The sequence below is a fragment of the Lonchura striata genome, chromosome 2 (genome assembly GCF_050655825.1).
Source record: "Lonchura striata isolate lonStrDom1 chromosome 2, ASM5065582v1, whole genome shotgun sequence".
Taxonomy (NCBI): domain Eukaryota; kingdom Metazoa; phylum Chordata; class Aves; order Passeriformes; family Estrildidae; genus Lonchura; species Lonchura striata.
This window is the reverse complement of record NC_140704.1, coordinates 68,228,025-68,247,895: the sequence shown is the minus strand read 5'-3', so window position 1 is coordinate 68,247,895 and position 19,871 is coordinate 68,228,025. Positions and strand designations below refer to the sequence as shown.

General features: G+C 37.7%; 1 protein-coding gene across 6 annotated transcripts in view; it reads right to left on the bottom strand.

Annotated features, from left to right (window-relative positions):
* RNF182 (ring finger protein 182) overlaps nucleotides 1-19,871 on the bottom strand; it is a 35,634-nt gene that overhangs the window by 15,487 nt on the left and 276 nt on the right. The window contains exons 1-2 of one of the 6 annotated variants that reach the window (XM_085571504.1): nucleotides 9,419-19,379; nucleotides 7,553-7,673 (exon numbers count right to left, since the gene is read on the bottom strand). The exons of 1 other annotated variant lie outside the window; for it this stretch is intronic. The gene's annotated coding sequence lies outside the window, so the exon portion shown is untranslated. Of the gene's footprint in view, nucleotides 1-1,421; nucleotides 5,940-7,552; nucleotides 19,380-19,871 lie in introns of those variants that run through there. 4 more of the 6 variants (XM_085571503.1, XM_085571506.1, XM_085571507.1 and 1 more) reach the window with 4 other exon arrangements.

Sequence of the window (19,871 nt, the reverse complement as noted above, 5' to 3'; positions counted from 1 at the left end):
ACCCCAAACTACTTTACTAATCTGACATTTGAATAGAAAACATTCGAAGTGCCAGCAGCTATCACATGTTCAACCTGTTTCATGCCACATTTCTGCTAACAGTGGATGGGTTTTAACAATGGGCATTTCCCTGTCAACTCCAATCAATGAGAGAATTTGCACAGGAGTTACAGAATGTGATGTACTGATCCATGCTTGGCTTATGGTCAGCTGTGTAAACTGCTATGAAAAATGCCTCCATTCTTTTCACAAAAGCTTGGTTTTCAACAGCATAGGTAATGAGGTTATTCCTCCAATAACTATGCATGAAAGAGAAACCCCACAACATATACAGCAAAAAACTTGTGTGTTATTGACTGCTGAGACTATTATAAAAGAGAAACATTCTTATCAGAAGTTTTTGTTACAATATTTAGAGTCTTTGCTTGATCTCTCTCAATCCTCTACAATAATGTCACAAAAATGCAAAACACAGAAAATTACAGTTTTTCATATCTGAAGTGGAATTCATGGGTCTCTAATTATTTAGTATGGGAATTCATGTAATATTAATGTGCCATCTCATACTAAAAGAAAAAAAAAAAAGCAGTCTCTTAAAAAAACCCCTTATTCCTCATCCCCGTCCCATTAAGTAAACAGGGAGATTTTAATATAACAGGGCTCACTTAATTCAGGGTTCGACATAGGCTCTTACAGGCTCTCCTTTGCCTGTACATATTCAATATCATCAACTCCATTTCCTATTAACAATATAAATTGTGACACTTTTTTGTTATTCCAATAACTCACATTATGTGTCAGGTAGTAGGGAAAATTGTATGAATAGACAATAAATCCCTTATTGAAACCCTACTATTCTCAATTACTTACTTTCTAGCTACAGGCTACTATAGTATTTATATGGATCATGCAACTGTGGTGGAGAAAAAAATGTTTTATTATTTAGGTTTGTAGGTAAAAACAAAACCTCTTCCAATATTTCCTATGAAGAATTTTTTCCTCATATAGAATTCATGGGCTATTTATATAGTAATATGCCAAGTGACTACTCAATGTGACATACGGTTGTGGGTTGCTTTGTAGCTGTTTAAGAATAAAACTAATAAAGGACAAAACATCTGAGCTTCTATTAGCTGTCTTGATTTAAACTGGCTTAATCAGATTAAATAGATAAGTAAAAAGAGATAGCTTGAAATTCATATCTGAAATGGTAACATTTAATTTTGGAAATATGCTAGTTTAACAGAATTAATTCCTTTAAAATAGTTTTTAATTCTTTCACAACCTGCTTACTTGGGCTGTTTAGGCATTTTCTCTTGCACAGTTTTCTCACTGACAGTGGCTTTTCCTTTATGACTCTGAAACCAGTAAGTGATCTACTCCAATTAATGTATATTTCACAACAGAACTCATGACCTTACTTCTGTTTCAGGGAAAGGTTAGACATTCTCCTCTTTGGTAGTAGGGGTGGTTTTTTGTAGCTTTATCAAATAAGATAGAGTTCTGCTTCTCTGCTTTAGTGCTTGTGCCCTTTAGGAGCTCTTCTGAGAGTTGAACAGACTGTAGGACATTGGTTCTAGAATATGACTTAAAAAGATACAAAATTATAAATAAATAAAAAGCTTCCAAGTATTGCTTAATATAGGCATAAATATTTAATCATATGGCCTACGGATAGGTCTAGCATTTATCTTTATATTAGACACTATTAAAAGCCAATACAATTTTGTACTAAGTTTCAGAACACATGATGAGAGCACCATGGAATTTTTTTCCTTGCTCTGCTTGTTACTGTATGCTTGAATGTAAGTAATTAAAATAAGTCCAGAAATGCAAGAAAATAACTTCTACTGTTAAAATAAAAATTACTTCTAATAAAAGGTACTAGGTTACATACTCAAAATTTAACATCTCCAAAATATAACAGAATTCTCACTATTTGGACATAGTTCATGTTATGTAATTTAGGAGAGACCAGGTGAGACAAAATGAAAGAAAATTTATCTTGATTACATCATTCAGTGAGAAATTTCCCTCCACACAGGGGAATCATTTTAATGCATTATAATAAGTTCCAATTAACTTTCAAAATAAGATTTAGTAGAAAGTAAGTGTGGCATTAACTTTGTCTTAATGAAGCTGAAAACAATTGCAGAATAGGCCAGAAAAGAAGCTGTACATCTTGCTTTTTCTATTGGCACTAAGAAAAACCCACCTAATATAAGTATGTTTAACTTGGTATATTCTGTTTCAGGCATTTTTGAGGATATGACTAGATACAAAGATTTTACTGTATTGCCTATTTTATGTTGATAGTGCAAACAGGAAATAAAAAGGGTGGACATTATACAGGGCATGGATTTTATATATTCTTCACATAAATTTGGTAATAAGATTTTCTGCTTTATCTACGCTCAGATTTTGCACCTTATCCTGCACAGAAAGGAAATGGTAAAAAACAACTGCACTTCCTTCTGTCACAAGAATATCTGAAAACTCTGCATCAAAATGATCCAAATCCATTACAGATTTCCACTTACAAGCAACATTTTCAGCCCTGGTCTGATGTCCTTTTTGAAACACTGGCAACTAAATTCTGATCCAGCTGATGCTGCAAAGAGTCCCAATAGCTTGAAATGTGAGGGGTCTGAGGAAACAATGCTCTAACCTGGATTCAGTAAAGTGTAATTTTAATATTTCATTTAGTTCCCCTAAAGCACACACATAAAAATACTTATTTTGGGGATAATGATTATTCTTATTTCAGCAATACAGCAAAGTTGGCATATAACCCCTCCTCAACTGACATTATTATTATTATTATTATTATTATTATTATTATTATTATTATTATTATTATTATTATTATTATAACATCATTGTCATCACTAGAATTTCAATGTAACTAAGAATTTTAAAAAAATCTTCTTGATTTATTTAAAAAAGAGCAAACACAAACCCCTCAGATGATATAAAAAATACAATATTAGTAGATCTGGTTGACATGCAGTAAAATTGTATGTCTTTAATTGCATTCCTGGGAAATGAACAATCCTAACAGACGAGTGTCAGTGAGGAGACATTAACTTTGACAGCAACATATACTGCCCTCTTACAGGGCTTGTGAAAAAATTCTGTTTGGCCTGCTTTGTACACAACATGCACACCCACCATGCTAGACAGAAGTATGTGAAATAAAATTGCAGGCACTGAAAAAGCAGATGGGAGGAGGGAAATTGTGTCAAATGATATGCAGAGCTTCTATTCTATTCCTTTAAGGAATACAGGAATCATGTGAAACATGACCAGTTTTAAGTATTAGTCTGGTAGTATCTTTGTAGCTGCTGGGGATGAACTGGGATTGTCAGAGCTCCATAAATTGCTACACCACCAATATCAGAATTGCTGGAGTGTTCTGGTGAGACTTGCTTAATTCAGATTAATGCTTATAAAGCAATTAAGCTTCAGGGGGACTGATATGAATTGCTCAGCTTTAACATGTTATTTAGCAGTGAAATGTGGTATTTTTTTTACCCATTCTGAACTGTCAATGAAAGAGTTGAAGTGCTACTAGATGGAATATTTCAAGCAAAAGGCAGAATCCTTATGGGTTGAGACTCTATATACAGTGCCCTTTGGACTGGATAGAGAAGCAGAAAGAAGCTGAAATTTATTCATACGATATACCAGAATCCAGTTAAGAATGTAGTGTATCTCCCTCTCATGTGTTTCTAGTAGAAATATACTGCCACAGCAGCAGATAATCCAATCAGGTCTAAAATCGGATCAATATGAACCTACAAAAAATCGGAAAATCTGCACTTAGGAAATGTGTTTCTGAAAGAGCTTCATAATTCTATTCTGGGACAAGGGCAGCCTGGACTTTACAAATTTTCCATCATTCAAAAGAGTTACACTGGTTATATCTCGCAAACTCAATGAAGAGTATGAAACTGCATTTTCTTTGAGCAGAGCATTTTGATGTCATTTGCAACTACAATGGTTGAAAGGTTAAATGAAATGAATACGTTTGAAGTCTGCCAGTCGAGCATATTCAAAATACAAAATGCATGAGAGGAAAGCATCGCTTCAGAAATTTTGGAACTAATCAAGGCATATTCAGAAGCACAGCTTGTATATTAAACTAATTAAAAAACCAAACTCCAATCAAGACACAAAATGGAGAGAAAGTACATAAAATAGAATTCTAAAGGTTTAGAAAGCAACACAGTCCACAGAGAGCCATTACACTTCCCTATTAGCCTATAAATTTAGTTTAGTGTAAATTAATAACTGAGACCAGGTATTGGTATTTTTTTAACTGATAATAGTCAATGGGGATTTTAGTTTTAAGTGTTTTGCAACATGCACTACAAGATTAGAAAAGCAAACACTAGCAGGTTATGAATGTCACTTAGTGTAATAAAAGTCCCAACATCAGCACAGCAGCTCTTCAGCAAGTACTCACAAGGATATTAGGTTTTCTATACAATATCACAAATGAGCAGCTTGGCTAAGGCTTATGGAGTAAAGTAGGAAATGAAAACATTTCTTGCCTTCCACTAAGTAAGGAAAGATTTTTTTGATAGAACAGAAGCATAACCGGAACATTTTAAAATACAGATGTTTTAAATGACAGCTTTCTTTAAACTATTTTAAATAATGAATCTCCTCTGCTCTGCTTGCACTTAAGTAAGTGAATATAAGGATTCTGAATAAAATCCTACTGCATAAGTATTTTTTCCAAAAACTGATACCAGAAATATGTGCTAGGAAGTGAACTAATTAACTAGACATTAGAGGATAACACATATTTCACTGTTTTTCATTTCCGGTGTGCTGAATGCAAAGACTGAAGATCTAGAAAAGAAAATCCTATATAGATGTATTCTCTATTCAAAAGCTAAGAAGCATTAGCCTTCATTATTATTATTATTATTATTATTATTATTATTATTATTATTACTATTACTTTTTCATGGAAAGCTCCATGATTGAAGCACCAGGATAGCACACTGCTGTTTGTTAGCCTACTAAACCAAACTTCATGAAAGTTAACAATACTGCACTAATAATCAGTGAGAAAGGCAACATCCACTACGAATCTGACTTTTTCACATCTCTGCAAACACCAACCACATAATTTGCAGAAAGTTAAAATAGACCTTTTTCCTTGGGCTTGGTTTCTTGACAGAAAGAACTCTCTGTGAAATTGATTAAAATCCAATTCTGCTCCAGAGTCAAATGACTGCAATATTACTTGAGAGCTTCTGAGCTCATATTTGTCCTTCTCTGCTTCTGGAGGACTTTTTCAGAAAGTGCACCCAAAGACAGTGCACCCTGAGGGGCATTTCTCAGTAATTGTGTTGGATATATTTTGCAACAGTGAGTAAATCTACACTTTAAACTGCAGCACAGAGTTGATATAACTGTGCGGGATTCATAGTGGAACCAACCTAGCTATAATGACATGGAGTTCTGGAGAAGCTAAGCTAATCTGCCTTGTAGGAGAATCAGCCAGCCTTATGTACCATTTCCCACACTATCATCCTGTGCTAATATGCTGAGCTTTGTCTACAACCTGTGCCAATATATCTTGCCTATCTGTAAACCATCACTGTAGAGTGTTAAGCCACAGAAGACTGCGCTTTGAAATGGGATACCAGATACCCTAAAAGACAGCAGAAGTTGTACCTTTCAATCTCAGATATGTCTGTTTGAACTGGATTTCTGAGGATCAGTAACCATGGAAAATGGAGACTTTCATCTCTACTTACTAAAAAGTTTATGCAAATGCTGGTATTCGCAGAATGTCTATCAGTGCTCCTCCACAGAGATGCCTTCCAAAACTTTTTCCTGTTCGTAAACACCTTGTGTGTATGAAGTGACAAGACTTGCAGCAGAAGGCTTGAGAAACTTAATGTTCATGTTTTTTCTCCCTGAGAAACAGGGAGAAAAATAATGAAAATGATTTTCCTGAGTTTCTCCCTGACACCTGCTTATGAGTGGGCTTCACAGAACACTGCTATATGGATAGATCATAAGACAGAGGTGAACTGGGGAAGAAGCAGCTATTTCAATAGTGAATTTTATGTTAAGCAGAGTCACTAGATAGCCCTAGTGCCCATTTTGTCTTATTAATGAAGCATTCCTTGTCCACAACAAAAGGTGATGGTATATCACACTGTCTGTGCCCAAATCTCTAGCTTTCAATGAATTCTGTAAAATCAGAAGCTCTGCACAGCATTTTCAGAAATGCATTTATGGTATTGTACAGCAATAAAAGCCTTCTCTCCTTTTTCATCAGCATGGTCAAAAGTCTTTTGATAAGAAAAATGGCAACACAGAATATGGGTAATTCATTACACAAAATCCTCTTGTGTAAATCAAGAATGATTCAACCAAACAAGTTGCAATGCTAATAAATATGTCAACAAATAACATTGGCTTGTCTTAAAAATCTCTTTGTTTGAGATAAGAAGTATTTTTCCTCTTGCTTTCCTTATGGTAGCCTGTAACTCTAAAGATGTGCTAAGAAAAACTTTACTTGAGGGATTTGTTTGTCAAAACTTGTCACTGAGTTTAGCTTGTAAAATGACAGCAGGAATTAAATCTTGGATGAAAACATTTTCTTAGGATGCACATGCAGGCCTTTCTCGGGAAAAATGCTTATTTATTGGGTAACAGGAAGAAAGCTGGTAGAATTAAACTACTGCTGTATGCTTTTCTCAATTGCTATTTCATAGGATACCATTTTGACATTTCTAGATTTGTTACTGCCTCATTTATTCAGTTCCTAAATCTGTAATCCCTGCTAAGGCAGAAGTCATACTGAATTGACTAGAAAACAGACACAAACAACCATCAATTTCTCCTTGGCTCTGCTACTGAAAAAAAAAAAAAATTAATTGTCACATTATTAAATCTTGGAAACAACTGTGCTTCATAATATATAACTCCAACCAGGGAACATCATCAGTAAACAACTATGATGGCATTTAGTCATTCATAAAAACCACAGGATACTGTTCCCTTCCCCAGGAAGATAAAGTTCTTTCAATACACTGGGTTAATGCAGAAAGGAGCAGACAAGATCTCAAGGACACTGTTTATGAATACACGAATTGTGGCAGCCCCATTGGCAGGATATCAAGTCTGAAGGACTTACTGATTGAACATTACGTGAATGAAGCATTTGATACACTCACACAGATTCAGCATCACGTCCAAATGAGACACTGCAGCCTCAGATGCGTCTCATATTCTGTGAATATTCCACACCAGGTGGAACCACTGGCTTGTGACACCAGTGGTTATGAAAGAACTGGAGATCCCACTCACCCTCCACAGCAATCCTTAACCATTTCACATGGTAAGATATAAACTCAGCTACTCAAGAGGAACAAATTAAAATACTACACATTATAATTGTCTTTAAAACCTATAAGGCATCTTACAGCAACACCTTAATAACCACATAATTAAGCACAAGATCTAAATGGAGCAAAAAGGACCATCAAAGTAAATGCTCACTATCTTTTCTCTTTTATACCTGTTCAAAGCCATTGGGCTCGATTCCATTGTCTTACTGGTGGTGTCTGAGTGCAACTGATCACAGAATACAATTTATAAGATGGTTACTTGAAAAGTCTTGGGATTCTTACAGAGGAGAGCTGTGAACCAGAGAAAAGAGAGTAGCAGTATGATGAATTGGAAAGACTTTGCTGTAGGGAGTGGACAGAGAGGGCTAAGTGCAAGTGAAGAAAATTTAGGAAAAAGCTTTCTAAATTAGCATGCTAAGTAAACACAGCAGGAAGCATGTACAGGGGGAGAAGGACTGAGTGGAATAAAACCAAGTTTGATACACAAGGTGAATTTGTTGAGGGATTTCAAAGAAGCAGAATTATACACTTTAGGAAGATGGCCAAAATAAGGTACAAGGAGGTTAAGTAAGAGGAAGGGAAGCAATGGAAGTGCCAAGTCAGCTAGGAAAGTGTAGGTTACAAGGCATATGTTACAAGTGACAGGAATCAAATTAAGAAATATTAAGGTACAGACAGAGGTGGGAGGTGAGGAAAATGTGTGTTATACAAGAATAGATGATACAAAAAATTGGTATTAATCTGAATATGAAAATAAATGGAGTAATGAAATATACCTTCTGTTGCCCACCACACTGATAAGAATGAATGAGGATAAATAGTAATAGGCTGATACAACACAAAAATATTTGGGATCAAAATTTAGCACTCATTTTGATACCTAAAATGCCAGTAAAATAGCTACAGTGAAATAGCAAAGAAAAGAAAAAGGAGAAAGCTGTTTTATTTAATTGTACATTTACTCCTTGAATTGTCAGACCAACACCATGACAAATGACTTTGTTCATTTACAGAGAATTATACTAAGGGTAAATGCTGGTGGGGTTCACAGCAGATCCTTCAGTGTTTTTAAGGATACTGTACTTTGTCAGACAAGCAGCAAACCAAAAGCACAACTCCTGGCCCACAATAGAGCTGACAGATGCGTTTGATTTTGAGTAACAAGCCTTCATTCTGTATGTCCAAAAACATTGCAGCAGAGCTGAATGAGAGAGATTACTTGTGGCTCCAGCCTCATACAATCAGCTTAACACCATAAAGAATGGGACAAGATGAGGTCTGCAAACTGGACAGTTCAGTCTGGACACTGTATTTTTGTTTAAGTGGATACATAATCCTCATTGTTTGTGATTGATCCTGTCTCAGCCAACAACTGAGATGGCATTTCAATCCCAAGTCCCTGAAGTTCAGAGGTTTACAACCTTCTGATCAGAAAGGTACCCTGAATTAATTTTTTTCAAGTGCAAGATTATTTAAAACTAATTTTTATGCTCAGAAATGCCTTTTTTTTTTTTACCTAGGTCACTTAAAACCAATTTTAAAAAGCAAAATATAGGTAGTTCAAACAAATGAAGATAAAAGTGTAAGATTTAAGAAATTACCATAAACCTACACAAGACTAATCTTATCACCTGCGCAGTGAAGTTCATGGAACATACTGCTTTCAAATGACAGAATTACAGAAGAATTTACATTGGAAGGAATCTCTGGAAATCATCTGGTTTAAACCTCACATTCTGAAAAGTCCAGAAAATAATATTGCAGAACTGTGTACCAAGAATTTAGAAGAGCTCAATGTGATATGTAGAAGAGCTCCATGATATGCACAGGGAAACAGGTAACCAAAAGTCTGTTCAGCACTGATAATGGAGATACAATCCTTGCAGTGACGTGGTGAACAGGATATGCCTCATCCTTGTTTTTAGGCTGGCAAACACGTGCCGCTGCTGGATGTGCATTTCTGTTGTCTTCAGGCAACAGCAAACAATCTATTCTTCCCACTCACTTCTGTGAGTCATCAGGCTTTACTCACTGACCTGTCTCCTGAAGTGGGTGTCCCTGGAAGGTCAGATGTGCGCTGTTATCTTGATCACCTCATCTGGGTGCCATTCTCACAGTCCTCCTTGCATGGTTGCTTTGGTCCTTCTGCACCCATTCAATCCCATTCTCACCAAGGTGCCCGCTACAATTCTCAACAAGAGACAGGTCTGAAGGGCTTTGTCCATTTGAGCCTTATGAACCCTCCTGATGCTGGACACAAATCCCCTGGACAGTGATTCACAGTGAGGAATGTAGTTTTATTTCAACTACCCATGAACTGCACTATCAAATAAAGATAAAATTTATATGGATGTATTTCAACAGGAACATTGATATTTCCAGGTATTTTTCTTTATAATATACTATGTCTTTGATTATTCTGATTTTCAAAAGCAGGTCTAACACACAGTGCATTTTCCAGCAAGTGTTACAAAGGAGGGAGTGTGCTGTTTGACACATTATGCTTCCACACTTATAAATCCATTACTATATATTCAGGAAAATGCATAGATAAAAGCTGAAATTGCAATTTTCACATTGAAAATGAGCACTAGTATCTCTTCATAAAGGAAACCACATCAGATAGAATATTGTGGTTAGTAAATGTTGTTCAACTGGAATAAAAAACTGCATTTCTGAAAATGCAAAACAAAAAAAGTGGAAATCCAAGGCCAGGTTGGATGGGACTTTGAACAATCAGGTCTAGTGGACAATGTCACTGACTTTGGCAGGAGGGTTGGAACTAGATGATCTCTGATGTTGCCTCCAAACCAAAACATTCTATGACTCCATGAAAAGTAGCTCAATATATTTCTTTAAACATTACATAAATAGATTAATGCTTTAATCTACATATAAACAATATACAATACATTGCACATATACAAGAGATATGTGTACAATAATGTTTAACTGGATAATTTTATCTGATATCTGAGTAAAATAATTCAGTCATAGCTGTGGTCAATAATGAGTACTTGAAAGCGAGTGACACACACACATACACAGACATTCCCTGCCTTTAAGCCCACTTCACCAGAGGATACAAGATGTCTCTATTGAAAAGTTGATTCAAGACTGAAGAAAAGAAAGATTTAACAGAACTATCAGGGAGTTACTTAAATAAAAGAGAAGCTTTATTTAAACAATTTAAAGCCGGGGCACAATGGCATTATCACGATGCTGAGTGTTAATTATTATGTTTGCTCTTTCCGGCCTGTCACAATGATGAACAATAATGATAGCACAATGTGAGATATTCACCATTTAGCTAATTCACTCAGTCTAGGCAGGGGATCAAAGATATTTCTATACTGTCTATTCCTTAACAATGGCCCTTTTTGGATCCAGTGCAACTGAAAGAAACACAAAAATTGGTGTGACCTGTGCATATCTTCCTTGTCATATCCCAGAGCCTAAAAGCAGGAGCACAACAACCTAACTTCAGTCATTCCAGTGCAGCTGACACTCTGGAGAGGCAGAGCAGAGATACAGGACTCAGTTCCCTTTCTCTCAGACTTGTAGCAGACAGAAAAATCAGAGAAAAAAAAAATAAACCAAGTTTCATGGACAACTGGAGCTGTATGCAAGATGTGAGCTTTGTCAAGTGTCCTCCCTGGAATCAGTGGGTTGAGTTGAACAGACCCCCAATATTTACCCATTTCCTATCAACACAATTGCCTGTGGTTTCCCCATTATCACTTTGCTCATCAGTGAATGTAAGATGCTTGCTGTTTGCTGCCTAGGACACTGCCTTTCTTTTTGCAAATGGGTGAATAACCATTCATATCTCTGACTAGAGTCTTTATTTTGCTAGAGATATGCAACTAGATTTGTGTGAGGCAGCTGCTCAGTATTTGTGTGCCAGTCTGGCCCAGTATGTCATGGTGGACAGGTGACGTCAGTTCTGAAGCTGGCAGCACAGGAGCTGGGCCACTGCTTAGTGCTATGAATGCTGATGAAATTGCCTTCCCAAGATTTGTTTCTTCTCTCAGAACAATATGATATTGCAATATATGGGTTCAGTTTGATTTTTTTTTTCCTGCAAGTCTTTCATGATTTGCCCATTGTCTGAGAGCTCTGCACACCTTCAGTGTATTCTCTAGAAAATTTGATACAAGTATTGTGGTGTGTCTGGTAGTGCAAAATTAGGTATTTTAACAGGCATACTGCCAGAGCACAAATTTTTTTCTCATCCACATGCCAGTGCAGAAATGCCACTTGTAATTAATATTTCTTCCTGAAAGACCCTTATTATCCATCTTCCCCACCATAAAAAAAAAAAAAGTCAAAACAAACAAAAATCCCTGCAAACCACTCCAATCCATTGTGACTCAAAACGGATGCCAAATAGTATTATCTCCCTCTCTGGAATTTTCTGACAAACCCTACTTGTTGCACTTCCGTCTGTTTAGGCACTATCTTTTGCACAGCAAAATCTATGTTACTGTGTCTTGTTCATGAAAGTTATTGCTAATATTTTAACAGGAAACAATGAATCTAATCCATCAGCTATGTGCATTTCTATAACACACATGAAGACATTTGAATTTTAAATTTTATGAATATACAAACATAAAAGGAAGTGTTCGTTGAAGTCGACCCATATCAACCCTCCAGATATTCCCAGACAAATGCAACTCTTCAAACATGATCAAAGAACTCTGGACCAGCATTAATAGAGTGATATGAGCCTTAGTTTTCAATACAGACAGCCACATGCTGTTCATTGTATATTTTTTATTTTCCAGTATTTACTATTTCTCATAGCATTATTTCATGCTTTGTTTTTTATCTGTGCTTTGGTTGACAAAGCTAATGTGTGAGTAGCAAAATAAAACATGCAGGGTAATTCTTTGAAACAACTTAAAAGAAAAATATGTTTCAATGAGTCTGAATTTCTTGCATGCAGACAGACTGTAAGCAAAATAAAAGAGGGAAAAAGCTAGGCATAAAGATGTAACACTGTTAATGAAAGTGCAAAGTGATACAGTAAAAAGGAGGAGGCATCAAATATGCAGCAGGATTGTTTATTACAAGTTACTATTTTACAGTCAGTGGATAGATAATTCTGGTTTGGACACCTGCATAGAATTATGTCCACAGCTGCACTTTACTGATCATACTGTGTAAAATTGTTTCTCTTCCTTGAGCAAAAGGCAAACAAAAGGTTACAGGGATGAATGTGTTTGTAAAGTAATCTTCATCACTGAATGCAGAAAATTTCCACACATGTATCTATTATGTCAATTTATACCCTTGGACTGTCTGGCAAATATAAATATACATGTTCATATATATGCATAATTTAAAATACTCTAGCTGTCTTGAGAAGGTACCATGTATAAATGTGTGTGCACGCATGTGTGTGTGTTCTAGAACTAAAGAAAAGTTGTTACCCTCTCAAGATACCTACAGAATTTCAAATACACACACATGCACTCTATGAGCTATCTGTATAAATGACAAACAGTGAGTGAAGAATCCTGTTAATGTTATTAAAACTGAAAATTAATTATAAGACTGGTACAACTGACATTTCTCTTCATGAATAATTTTACTTTACTGAAACAGAAAATAGGCAGGCCACTTAATTTTTAAAAGGGCATAAAGTTCAGAAGGCTGTTCCATCTATTCATAGCCATATCTGAATACCTAAACTGCACTTAAAAGAGCCACCCCAGAAAGTTTCTTTCTATGTGGTTTTTTCTGCCATTCCTCCCTCCTCTCAGTCCCAAAGTCAATGAGAATTCATATTTTAATAAATCTGTGTCAATATGCATTTCTGAAGCCTTACATTTACACTGATGAACACACAGAGAACTGTCCCTAGAGTCTAAAACACTTCAACATGAAGCAGATGTGTTGGCCATGTTACAATAAATTCATGAAAAGAATATTCTTAAATGCTGCCATTAGCACAGCACACTACTTTGGAACAAGCTGTCTTAGGAGGTATACCAGGGGAAGGAAGGAAGATACCACTGCACTCAGTGCTTCTCCATTCCAGGCTTATAAAATGCCTTTAACTCACCTGTCAGGTGGCATAGTTGTTCAAAGTAGTAATGTAAGAAAGTTTAATTAATCCTTAAGAAACAAATGACACAAAATCTACTGAAAACTTAGTTCACTTGGGATTTTTGTGGAATTTATCGACTTTCCAACTCTTATAAGAGTTGTTTCTCTATTACCCTGTAAAAAAAAAAAAAACAACCAAAAAAAAAAACCAAACAAAACCCACAAAAAAAAAAAAAAAAACAAACCCAAAAAAACCAAGCATCCTTCTTCATGTCCCTACCAGAGCACATGTACAATCTCCGTATGCTTAAGTTCCACTGATAGTAGATGTATAGCTAGGTGTGATCCTATTGTCTTAAGAGGATACTTTATATTATAGGATATGATTTTGCTAAATACAACAATTAAAACAGAAGTGTGGTGCTTCAGAAAGCATTTTGGTGAGCTTCCAGGGACATACCTGCCAGCTGCCAAGCTGGCTTAGAGCTCTAGGCTCAATCTATTCACCCATCCATCACCAAAGGGTCTGAATGACTGATAACAAAAACAGATGATTCATTGTTGGTATGCATTCTGCTCTCCCTTTGTCCTATGGAACACATGGCATTTTAAGATTAAGGCTGATATTTAAGGCTCAGAAAAACTTACAATATAAAGAGGGCAGTTTTTATATTACTGAATAGATACTTGTTCCTAATTTTTAAACCACAAAGAGGGCCAAAAATTAAATTTTTCATTGTTAGCTAATCTTTAAATGAGCAGGTACCCATGCCTATCATCTTGAGTATAAATACTGTCAGAAGATGCTCTCCCTTTTTGGTCTTTTTAGATAGATCTGACTAATAAGATAATATTTCTTTTCCATTTACTTAACAAATGTTATTCAAGGTGTTGACCTTGAGTTTAATATCACAAACATCAGGGACATATCTCAGAGACCTATTAGAAGAAAAAGACAACTTTAGGTCTGCTGTGGTGATGGCAGAGAATAAAAGAGAAATATATTAGAATCTTGAAAAGCACAGAGAGCATTTCCACCTAACAACTTTGGTCAAGTGATACAAATAAAATGAGAAATGAACACAAAAAAAAGTTCTCCTCTTTAACATTTAAGTACTTGCTAGCTGCACTGTTAGTGTGTCAGATTACTGTAGAAAAAGCTTTGACTATTCAGGTAAACTGGATACGTAATTTACACTGTGAATAGAGAATCACAGACTGGAACAGTTTTGGTTGGAATGTACCTTTAAAAGTCACCTAGTCCAACCCCCCTGTAATGATCAGAGATGTAGAGAAGTCACAGAGACAAATGATCTGAATGTGAGATCTTTGCAACATGAATTTAGCAACATGGGAGGGAAACACAGCTGAGATACCATTGCCTTTTGGGCTGTGATGAAAGTCAAACTAAGATATTTTGCACAGTCACAATGCTCACAATCTATATAGGATTTTGAACGGTTTAGACAGTTTTTCACAGGCACAGTGAGACAGTCACAAAAAAATATTCAGGTGAATAAATTTCCTTCAAGGAAAAGCTTAAAAGAGCTCAATCTGTTTAGTTTGTCAGAGAATGAGAGGCAACTTGATTACAGGAATAAGCATCAGCTACAAAAGTGCTCTTTGATTCAGTGGACACAGTAAAATATCTGTAATATGCTGAAAGCAAATCCAAGTACTAGAGCATTACAAAACATCAGCATTCCACTGAATATATATATTACAATACAGTTTTAGTCATACAATAACACATCATTTTCTTCCACAGGAAGCTTCACTGAGTTTGCAGCATAGTCGGCAGTTATTTAGCGAATTGTTTTTTTATTCTCATTGTATAATTTATGGCCCTGCAATTCACTCATTGTACCATTTTAACCTAGCACCAAACACAGCACTGTTTATTTTTTTGACTTTCATTTAGCTGTCACTTTAAGAGCATAGAAGTGTAATTCAGTGAACTGAAAGATACAGGAAGATAAAAGCGCTCATTACACACACGTTACACAACACTCCACCTGGTGATTCAAACACTACTCAAAATTTCTGCTTAAGATATTAATAAAATTCTAACTGAATAAATATTTTCAATATCGGTAGAAACATTGATAAGCCTTTTAAAGCTTTTTTGAGAGTTACTTGTAGGAATTGTTTAAAGAGTGGAAGGCCAGTATCAGTTTGAGTTTTGAACATGTTGGTTTTCAACAGAAAATACTTCTGTGGAAATACTCCAGGTCTTCCCATCATATATTGGGAGGGAAATGGCATCTGCAGGTTCTTGGTAAACACCTGCAGTGTTGCTCCTCAGTGGTCAAGCCATACTTTCACATAAAGATACTCCACAGCAGAAGCTTCAAGGTCAGATGCTTCTTCAAGCAGATCTGATCAGGTCACTGCCTGTGAGTCACCAAGGGGGGAATATTTTCTTTCTGTTCACAGGAGAACATCTCCTGCCTGAGTACAGACTGGCTATCCATCTGAAATGGGAGTTTTCTTTCTTTGCCATGCACTGCCTGCCAAGATCAGTTCCCCTGCCTGGAACAACACCTGCCCTGGAACTATTATGGAAAGGTTTGAGTTTCCTGACAAAGACCTTCTGCAATGGATATTGCCAACACAGCCTTGAAGACTTACAAGAGGGGGCCTAAAAGAAGCCTTCATCCCTGAGCTGGGCCATCTGCTGGGAGGGACTGATGTACACAGTCTAACACCAGATTTTCCTGGCTGGGTCTCCACCAGCCTGTCCCAGTCCCAGTCCCATCTCAACCTGACTCCTTATACCAGTCCCAAGTAACTCTCCCACCAAGCCTGTTGACTCCAGGGCTATGTCTGCATCATGGGCTGCACATCAGCTCCCACCTCCTCCCTCACTACAGCCCCATACACCGTCAGGTTTCCTTACAGTTATTCTCAAAACCAGATGGTCACACCACTTTCTTTTCTACAAGGCCACCTTTCTGCAAATAACTTGGACAATTCCAAGTTGAAGTAGAAAAGCTGAGAGGTAAGACAGTGTGTCCCTATTCCTTTCTCCAATTTCTGAACTATCACCTGTGGTGGTAATCTTTATAGATGTTACTTTCAAAATGCAAAATGTATCTACAAAACACTTGTGAACCTAAGTCTTTCAGAGAATTACTGCTTTGTAACACTTCGGCTAAATTTCTTGGAAATGACAAGAAGGATCAGACAAAACCTAAATGGATTTGAAGTCTCTGCTCAATGCTTTAGAGATGCGAGAACATCTCAGCTTTTCATGCTATCTGGACTAAACTTAAAGTACTGCTGAGTTGTTTCAACTTCTACTGAATGTTTGTGTCCACTGGTGGAAAAGATAAAATGGGAAAAGGAGAGGTATGTTGAATTTATTTATTAAATTTATTATGCCTAAAATGCTGTGCTGCATCATCTCTGCAGGAAAAAACAATCTGAATGAAACACACAGGACTTTATTTTAAAAACTGTAGAGCTGTAGTAGGCTAAAAGCTACACATCTTGTACTTCTTGATTTGTCTTTGCAAATGAATTTTAAACCTAAGGTACATTATTAAGAGGCTGGAGCACTTTTCAGCTTATCACAGCACATCACACTTTCAGATTTTTTTTTTTTTTACTAGAAAGTCACAATTATGTTACAGTGTGATACATAAGGTACACATCTGGTCATACTACATTATTGTCAGAACAGTAGTTTATATTGGACAGGCACTGCTTCAGCACACAGTGTGTGCAAAGGCCACAAGAGAATTTCCTGAGCTTTACTCTCCAAGGATCCCTAGTACTCCTTAGCAACCTTGTGGGGAGAACTGAAATCACAGCCTCCAGGCAGCAGGTGATAAGTCCCTGTATACTTGAAAGAGTTGCTGGCTACAGCAAGCACATGTACATTTCCAGAATAAAATATTTAACAGCACATCATCAAACTAGGATATAGATAAAAATATTAAGATTGAACACAGCAAGAGGAATAGTGGCAAGTAGACTCCTGCAGTGGCCTTACATCATGGCACAGAATGCACAGCTTTAGATGATGCTTTTCAAGAAAATTTGACAGCAGGCTTCCTATAAACCTATTATGGACTGAGGAGCACCAGAAAGGTGTGAAATGACAGTCTGAGAGACTGTGATCTAATTGCTAGCACTGTTGACCACTAGAAGCTCTTTTGCATGTTAGCCTATATTATGGGGTGTATTATCTATACTGAACTACAGAATTCTTTCCTGGAACTGCCTCAATTACTACATTTTTTCCACTGATAAACTTTGTCTAGTGGAGTTTGCAATTGCTCCACAAGGAACAATTTTGGGACTGAAATGTCATAAGGCAGCATAAGCATAAATATTTTGCCTATCCCTTTCACTTTTAAGATACTAAGTTCTGATGCTTCTCATTCTCTGCCATACAGTTATGGGGGTAGAAGTGTCCAGGCCCTTATTATGCACAGCTGACCTTTTATTTTCTGCAAGTGCATTCAATTTCAGGTGGTTCACAGTGTGGTCTTGAAATGTTATTTTCCATCATACTAAATTAATCTGAGGGCTACATTTTTATGAACTCAAGAGTTTGCTTTCCTGTGTTGCATGAAAAACAGAGGTCACTCGGAAGGTTATAACTTTTTCAACAAAACAACTGTTGTGACACTTTTGAAAGAAAAGAAGAACAACCACTTATAAACACTGGGAAAACTACTGCATATCTAAGAAATTACACTCTTTTTTTTTTTTTTTTTTGTGACTCCTGTTTCTAAAAAAACCCTAGAATTCCAGTCCACATATCGTTATGATAATACTGATTTAAATGTTATATTAAGGAAAGTTTAAACTTGATCAACACTCATTTAAAACTTCATTGTATTTATACATCTCATGTAAGAGAAGCCTGTCTCCATTTTCTTTTCTACTTGTATTCGTGATTGCTGATGAGCTGTATCTTCTCTTTCCACTGTTTTCACATAATTTACTTAATGTACAGGTAGCTCCAGTTTTCACTCAGCATTTCATTTATATACTTCTCAGACTTCCAGTCAATGCTTAGCCTTTGAGTTTTGATACCCTGATCTTACATTATGTATAGTGTTCTCAATCTCAAATAATCTGATATTTAGATTACATATTACTTAAAATGTCAGTCCTTGTCCACCTACTCAGTAACTATGTCCTCAGTCACAGTGTCCTCATCTCACGTATTATTTCCCTTTTCCCTCTTGTTCACAGCCAGGAAGATTCCCATCTTTAACGTGCTGCCGGCTGCATACATGTCACAGCACAATTTTGTTTTGGCCCAGGATCTCGTTTATTTCCTAAATCACTCAGCAATGAGCCACAATGACTGCTCCCTAAGACCTCATCATGCGGGGTCAGCCTTCTCTCATCATCAGGAAGTTCCTTTGAATTTTAAACTTCTGTAGAAACCCGTGTCTATTCACACAGACACTGTCATTCGGATGTTATTGATTACAGTCACCACAAGCATTGCTCAGGCTAATGACCTGCTAATGACCTTCCCAGCCACTCTGACATTCGTATCGCAGGAGGTGAAGACGGCTTCTTCTTGCCTAACCTTGGATGCCCAAGATAAGCAAACATTTATCATCTCTACCTCCTCAGCCTTCTGACTCGGAAAGCTACAGACTCATTTTACCTAAAACCTTTCCGTACACTTACTCCTAAAAACAAGCAGTAATTGTCTTGTTTACTCTACAACACCAATCCTTTAGATTTCTTCTTTTGAAACTAAGTCGCGCATTTTAAGGCTATTGCCCTATTCATCATTACTTTATAAACATGAAGAGATGAAACTCTGTAACCCCAAAATTTCCGGGGGGAGGGGGGGGGGTTTAAATAACAACAACAGCGAAATTATCAGTATTACTACGAAGGGGTAACCGTAAGGACGCGGAGCCCCGCTGTCCCCGGCGGAGAGGGACGAGCCGAGCCCCGCGGTTGCCAGCGGGGCGCGGAGCCCGCCCGTGCCGCCGCCCGGCAGGCGGGGGGTACGGGGGGTACGGGGAGCACGGGGGGTACGGGGGCACGGGGGGCACGGGGTGCACGGGGGATACGGGGGGTACGGGGGGTACGGGGGATACGGGGGGTACGGGGGGCACGGGGGGTACGGGGGATACGGGGGGTACGGGGGGCACGGGGGGTACGGGGGGCACGGGGGGTACGGGGGGCACGGGGGATACGGGGGGCACGGGGGGCACGGGGGATACGGGGGGTACGGGGGGCACGGGGGGCACGGGGGGCACGGCGGCAGCCGCCCCGTCCCGGAGCCCGCGGCCGCGCCGGGGCCAAGTCGGGAAGCGGCAGCCGGTGCGCACCTGCGGCAGCCCGCCCGCAGCCCTCCCGCTGTCCATCGGCTGCCACAACCCCAGCGCACGGACGGACGGACGGACGGGCGGACGGACGGACGGACGCCTCCCCTCTCCCCGCGGC